Source organism: Populus nigra, chromosome 15 (genome assembly GCF_951802175.1).
Source record: "Populus nigra chromosome 15, ddPopNigr1.1, whole genome shotgun sequence".
Classification (NCBI taxonomy): Eukaryota; Viridiplantae; Streptophyta; class Magnoliopsida; order Malpighiales; family Salicaceae; genus Populus; species Populus nigra.
The window spans coordinates 873,215-880,441 of NC_084866.1; the positions used below are offsets into that span (position 1 = coordinate 873,215).

The 7,227-nt window shown below is 31.4% G+C and overlaps 1 long non-coding RNA gene across 1 annotated transcript; it reads left to right on the forward strand.

The window, feature by feature from the left end:
- The first annotated feature begins 2,486 nt into the window (after positions 1–2,486).
- On the forward strand, positions 2,487–4,771 carry LOC133674144 (uncharacterized). Its single transcript, XR_009835148.1, has 3 exons — positions 2,487–2,693; positions 2,787–2,863; positions 4,413–4,771. It is a non-coding gene; the product is annotated as an uncharacterized LOC133674144 (long non-coding RNA).
- Positions 4,772–7,227: the final 2,456 nt, after the last annotated feature.

Genomic DNA, 7,227 nt, shown 5'->3' on the forward strand with positions numbered 1-7,227 from the left:
CTGCTTGGGCATTCAATAGCTGACACGTTTGGGCTATTTGGCAACTGTAGGGAACAGTTACACCATACTGAAGTTGTGGATATATATGCGTTGGCGGTTAGAACAATTACAATTATAATTACAATTACATTATAATTTCAAATTAAAAAAAAAAATAAAAGATATAGCTTTTTACTGCACACACTCACATTTTAATAAAGGTTTGCAGTGAAATAATCATTTACCCTTCCCAAACAAATTCATTAACTTATTTTGAGAGTAATGTAGTCTTTTTATATATATATATATATATGTAAGATATTTCATGTAAGCTTTCGTACACTAAATTAAAATTTCTACACCTCAAACAAGGCTTGTGAAATACGATTTATATCGGCCATTAATATTAGTGGGTAATTTTTTTATTTTTATATTAAATTTAGTTTTTATTTTTTTAATATTTGTTTTTTTTGGATATTTTTGTAAAATTAATTTTATTTTATTAGTTTAATCCTTCAATTGCTGAGAATTGAGTTTTGTAGTTTTTTTTCAGTGATTTCAATTTCATAACCTGAATCACAAGTATAAAATGTTAAACTCAAATTGATGTTGGTCTTTTTTTTTCTTTTTTTTACACTAATTTTATTTTTAATTTCACCTTTCAATATTAAGATTTATTGAATATTGAGCTTTTTTATTTTTTTTTATTTGTTTTCTATAAGGATAACTCGGCCTCACAACCTGGGTTAAGGATTTTTCATGCTAACTTAGTTTGGCTTAGGGTTTTTACATTATGTTATTTTATTTTTATATCAAATTTTATCATCATTCTTTTAATTACCTTTTCTTTTATTTGGATTCGTATTTTAGATTGACTTTCTTTCTTTTATTTTCATCCTTCAACATTAGATTATTTAAGAATTGAATTCATAAATTTTTTCGATGCAGTGTATGAAATACTAATCTAGATTGCCATTGGTTTTTTAATGTTTTTTACATCAATTTTTTTTTTAATTTCATCCTTCAACAATGAGTTTATTGAGGATCTACTTCTTTATTTTTTTTATTTTGGTTTTTATGAGTATGGCATTGCCTCATGACCTATGTTACAGGTTTTCCATGCTAATTTTGATGGACTTTAGACTTTTACATTGTTTTATTTCGTTTTATTTTTTTATCAAATTTAGTTTTCATTTTTTTAACTGCCTTTTGTATTTTGCTTTGGGTCCTTTTTTCAAAATTAATTTTGTTTTTTTTAATTTCATCATTTAACTTTGGATCATTAAAAATTAGATTTTTCAAATTTTTTATATATGATAATTTCAGTCTCATAACTTAGATTATAGATACAAATTTTTAACCCAAATTGAAAACAATGCATTTAATGTCATTGTTTTTTTAGCATATAATTAAAATTAAATCTTATTGTATCTAGTAAGGTCTATGACTGGAGTCACTAAATTTCTTTTATTCTTTAAAACATCCTATCTACGCTTGAAAATTGTTTTTTAAGTTAAAAAAATAAATCAACTTGATATATAGCAAAGCATGAGTTACCTATTTAATTTTTTAAATAATTTAATTTTTATTAAAAAAAAATAAAAATCCTATTGATATGTTGTACTACCTAATAGTACAACTATAAATGTTAAGTACACCTTATTTGTCAAAAATACTTGGTGTCAATTGAACCAGCTAAAATAATTCTTTATTATTACTTGCTTGTATTAAAGATAGTTATTTATTCAACTATCATATAACCTTATCTTCTTTCTTTTTTAATCTTTTTTTTTAAAATTAATTTTGAGGGTTATAATTTTATTTTTTTAATAAATGCATAAATTTTTATCTTATAGTTTTAAAACATTTAAATTATTTTATATATGAATTTTAAAAAATCAGACTTTATTTTATGATTTTATAATTAATGGATGAAGATCTAATTCATTTTTAACCTTAAAAATCTATTTTCTTTTAAATTGATTTAAAAAAATAAAAAAATCTACTTCGGGTCGGGTATTTTATAAATTTTCAAGTATAAAAAGTTTATAATGTGATCCAAGCAAATTGAATACACTATTTTAAACTTGACTTGACTCGACAAGTTAGTTTGTGACCTAAAATATATATTGGGCTAGTTGTCAATAATAAAAATAGAGGGAGAATTGACTTTGTGTGATCTGTGATTAAGTTAGCATGTGGAAAACCCAGTCAAAACTTATTGAATTTTTTTTAAAATAATTAAATTAATCTAAGTTAATTTATTTTATTTGTTATCCAAGACTTGTCCGAACCTGAATTGGGTTGAAACAGTATAATTGAATACAAAAGCAAATGATAAATTTAGATATCGTGAATTGAAAACGAAGGGAACAAAATCCAACTGGGATATTGGGCCCTCTCTCTTTTCCTAGGCCCTAATAATACCCGTTTTAATAACAGATGGGCTATTTACAAAACCAAATGGGGCCCAACCCAATCACTCCGTCAACAAAACAGAAACCCCGTCCCCATCCTCACAGTTCTCTTCTCCAAGCTTCCTCGATCAACCCCTTCAAAACCCAGCTGCTGCTGCCATCAAGATCTTCTTTTTTCTTCTTCAAACGCTCACTCTCCTTCAATAAATGGCGAAAGACACAATGCCACGCCCATGGTTTCTCGATTTAGTACCTCTCATGGTTGTTCTCCTCGCCGTAGCCCATGTTCTTGCTTTGGTAACTAACCAACACTCTCTCTGTCACTTAAATTTCTTTCTATGGTGTCTTGATCTCTGGTTATTTTTAATGGGGTGTGATTTTTTTTGTTAGGCTTATTGGATTTACAGATTAGCCACTGAGAAACAGCCCCAGAGAAATAAGAGACATTGAGGAGGTTAAAAAACAAGGTTAGTAACTTGTTGCTAATTATGAGATTGGAGGTTAGTTTACTCAGGGTTACTGGTTTTTTTAATTTCTTGGTTTTAGAATCCTTAAGACTCTTTTTTTTAGGTGATGGTTACCTGTTTAGGGCTAATTTCTTTACTTTATGCCTTGGATTATAAAAATGGATTCCGGTATCGTTATTGTCTTGTTCCTTGTTTGTTGTCTACTGGGATTTGGATTTGCAATGTGGAAATGACGTGGTGCTATGTGTGAAAGTGAACATGTGTTTGCTGGCCTGGGCCGATGTGTGATGTTAAATTCTGATTTGTGTGGAGAAGCTGGATTTTTTTTGGTCAGTCTGAATTCACAATGGAAAACACATTTTTGTGCTTGTTTTATGGTGATGAATAACTAAAAATACATTCATTGTATGTTTAACGGTTTAAACTTTTGATTTGCAGAAATGTGGTGTGGATTCTTGTTTATGAAATGTATTTGAATATATGCTAGTTGTTTTCTAAAGGTATGTGCTTTTTTAAATTGGTTCTTTTGGAAATGAATTCTCATGCTTTTCTTTTTCAATTTGCTGTAGATTTTTTTAAAAAAAGTTGTTATTGGAGGTTGATATTAGCAACCAACAATTATTTTTCCTAGTAAAGAGATGCCAGATTGCTATGATGGTTCCAAATAATGGTAAAATAGCATACTCTTATTTAAAACAGTGATGAATTTTCGTTGTTTTAATTCAGAACTGAATGCAAGCCAAACTGGTAGGAAAGTTGAGTTGTGGTTTCCTGTAGCCACTTTTTATCAGGCAATCCACTGTGGGTATGTTGGAGTTCGTATATATTTTCTAGAAGAATACACAACTACTAGGTGCTTAGGTTGGTTTTCAATTGGAATGTCAACCATGAGGCATATGGATGTGTCAAATTTACCTCCAAATGTAAGTCTGATGGTGCTTATCAATGGATGTAGAATCAGCGGTGTTCGGCAAAATTGATGTTTCCAAATGTAAAAAGTAGATGTTCTATTTTCCATGTGCGGATTTTGTGATGGCAAGAATGAGTGTTTAAGTTTATGATGAGATAATTCGTTTGGATATCATATATGGGTAGACATGAGTGGAATGTGATATTTTTTACCTAAACATGGGACTCGCTGACTTGCAAACTTCCATCATTTAGAGTCCTAGCCATGGCTGTAGAAGATCATAGACAGAACATGCTTGTTTGGTTTGATTTACTTATGTACTTTGGAAACAGGAGAGCTGTTGTCAAAAGTGGATGTGGGTTATGTACTGATTAACCTCATGATAATCAGTGGTCCTTGTTGCTGGACCCTTGTTTGCCAGTCAGTTCTGTGACTGCTATGAGGTCTTGCGAGGAAAACCATTACAGTAAAGGATTGATAATTTCTTCTTTGAACTTGTGCAAAAGTCTTTTTGTTGGTCTTATAATTTTGGTGCAAGATATCACTAGCTTCTTTCTTTGGAATGGAAATGAGTTTCTGGTTTTTGCGCCTCATAAGCATCCATTATAAAGGGGCTAACCATTTTTATTTTTTTTGCAGGTATTTGTTTTTAAAATGCAGAATACGATTTCTTCCAACATCAAATACAAGCTCGTGATGGGCTGCATTTGGCTACCACATAGACTTTGTGTTTTTGTATATCAAAAGTGCTACATATTCCTTGACTCTAGGGTTGGTACTTCATATAACATTGTTGAGTGCCCAGTTTTTGGTTGTGATGTCTTAACCATCAGATTCCTTGATAACTGTTTGCGTGATGTTGAATCATGCATGCTCTATTGCTTACCTTTGTTTGAGTACATGGTCATCTTTATTGATACAGGTACTCAAATCCTGCTGTTAACTGAACAAATGGTTAAATTTGAAGTCTTCAGCTGTTGTAAAGAGAGATTTCTGCATGTTCATTGCTTAGCAACCATTATCTATTATTCCAGCATGAATTAGGAAGATGTGAATGTGTTTGCACAGTGATCATCTATTAATTGATTTATTATGAGACTTTTTATTGATCGTCTACAGGTTTTTTTCCCCATCTCATCATAAGTTCATTTGAAAGTGATTGGAATTCAATCGGTTGGTGTAAGGTGCTCTACTGCTCAATTTAAACCTTAACAGCTATCAGAGTTCGGTCATCAAATCCATCATCTATTTTACCTTCAATTTCTCTCTTTCTTTTTTGTTGCTCAAATCAATTTCCTTGTGGACAGGCATAGTTTATTAACATGTTGAATTGAGTTTGTTTTATGAATGGATCGAATGCCAATGCTTACGTATGTTTTGGACCTTGTCAAAATGAATTTACATCATTTTGTGGATTATGGATCATGGTTTTCTCTCATATCCCAAAGAAGAAGAAGAAGACGACGAAGACGACTCAAGGGTGGTCCCCAATTTCAGCTGTCGTAAGCGTAGGCATTAGGCAGGCATCTAAGAAGTCCCATCTTTGCATTGTGTGCTTCTTTGATGTTCACAAAGCTAGTTATTAGGGAAATGAATCCATCGAGGCCGAAAAAGATCAACAATGGCTGCTTCCCAAGTTGAGTCTCCATGCCCTTTTTAGGCAGATTTCCTTCAACAATTAAGCACTGGACTGGCTTTATCAAGGCGGCCTTCGGTTTTTTCAGTAATCAATAGCGCAATGGGGTACGATTCTCTCTTTTCCTTACAGGATTAGGTGCCTTGTCTTTTAAAAGAGCACTGACAACCTGTTTATGCCCCTTCGGAGCTGGTTCATGTGGTAATAAGATTCATTACAGCATGCAGATCATCACTTTTATAAATAATTCGATTAATTTGCTCATCGTTGTTTAGAACCGAAAGGGAAGAAACGATTACTTTTCTCTTAAGCTTAGTGATGAGTGAGTCAGCCTCGCGAGTGCAGGTGACCTCATTTTGCCACAAGATCAGTCGATTATAATCCTCAATGGGTGGCTAGGTTTAAACCTTAGTTATTTTATCTCACTGAATGAAAGGAGGACCATGCACTAAAGTAATGCTTGGAACCGAAAGTAGGATTCCTTCATTAAATCAAGAAAGAAGGGAAAACTCAGCTTGAAGAAGAAGGAAAATGAAACTATAAAGAAATAGAGCCTCTTTAGTAGAAACTTAACCCTAAAGGCAGTTCGTAATATACTATAGCTTACTTCCTCTAGAGGCATGCTTGCCTTCCTCTATGAACATTTATAACACGCCCCAGATCATCATAATGAATTGAATCATCAAAGTATTATTATTGGTAAGGTGCATGTCAACACTTGTTACCGAATCTTACAAAATCACGAGAAAACTTCACACAAAAATAGATTTTTTCTGGGTCTTGTAAAAACTAGTCTCTTGTTGAAGCAGGGGACCTTTCAATGCTTTAATAAATGTGATAGGAGAAAATAATGTATAAAAAAATAAAAAGAATCATGGAGAATATGAATTTGCTGTGTATATTTTGAAAGGCTGTGTGTAGTGCTGACTTTGTATGCTCAAAGATGGGATTGTTCGTGTCCTGGCTGTGAATGATCTGGCTTTGTATGGCCTTGTTAGAATTTCCTTCTCCTCACCCAACCCTTCAATTTTCTCAATGGAGAATGAAACAAAATCATCGGCGAAAATCTTGGTTATGGTCTCGTTTGTCAATGCTATCGCTATGCATGAAAAAATTATATTTGCCTAGAAAAAATTATCTGTATGAGATTTTTGAGCGGAAATTCCAAACATCTGCGGTCGGGATAATAATTATTTTTTAAAATATTTTTTATTTAAAAATATATTAAAATAATATTTTTGATATTAATACATTAAAAAAAAATCAAAAAAATATTAATTTAAAATAAAAAAGTTATTATTTTTAACAAACATATCTCAACTAAAAAAGATTTCCGGCCTGCAGGACAAATATATATATATATAGAAAAAACCATCTTAGGGGAAGACAAGCATTAAAAGAAGATATAAAATGTGGAAGGAACTACGTTGTTCTTTTTAAGATAGGCACATGATGCCTTGAAGTCAAGCCATGTTAATTAATAATAATCTTTTGTTTCTCGAATTTTGTGATTTCATGCATGCTTTACTCTCTGCTCTGCAGACCTCTCTAATTTATTAATGTACTTTTACATACATAATGCAAAAATAAAAAATAAAAAAATAAATAATGCGTTTTTTCCAAGACCAATTCGTTATTAAACATGTGATTTACTGTTCAAGTTTATGTGAAATATTACATAAACTAAACAAAAACATAGACATCATGTCTTCTTATGTCATATTTATTTTTTTGACAATTATGTATTTTGGGATCGATCAGAAAGGGAGAAAGAGGGTTCAGATCTTAACGTGGATTATAGAGATTGATTTCTTCTAG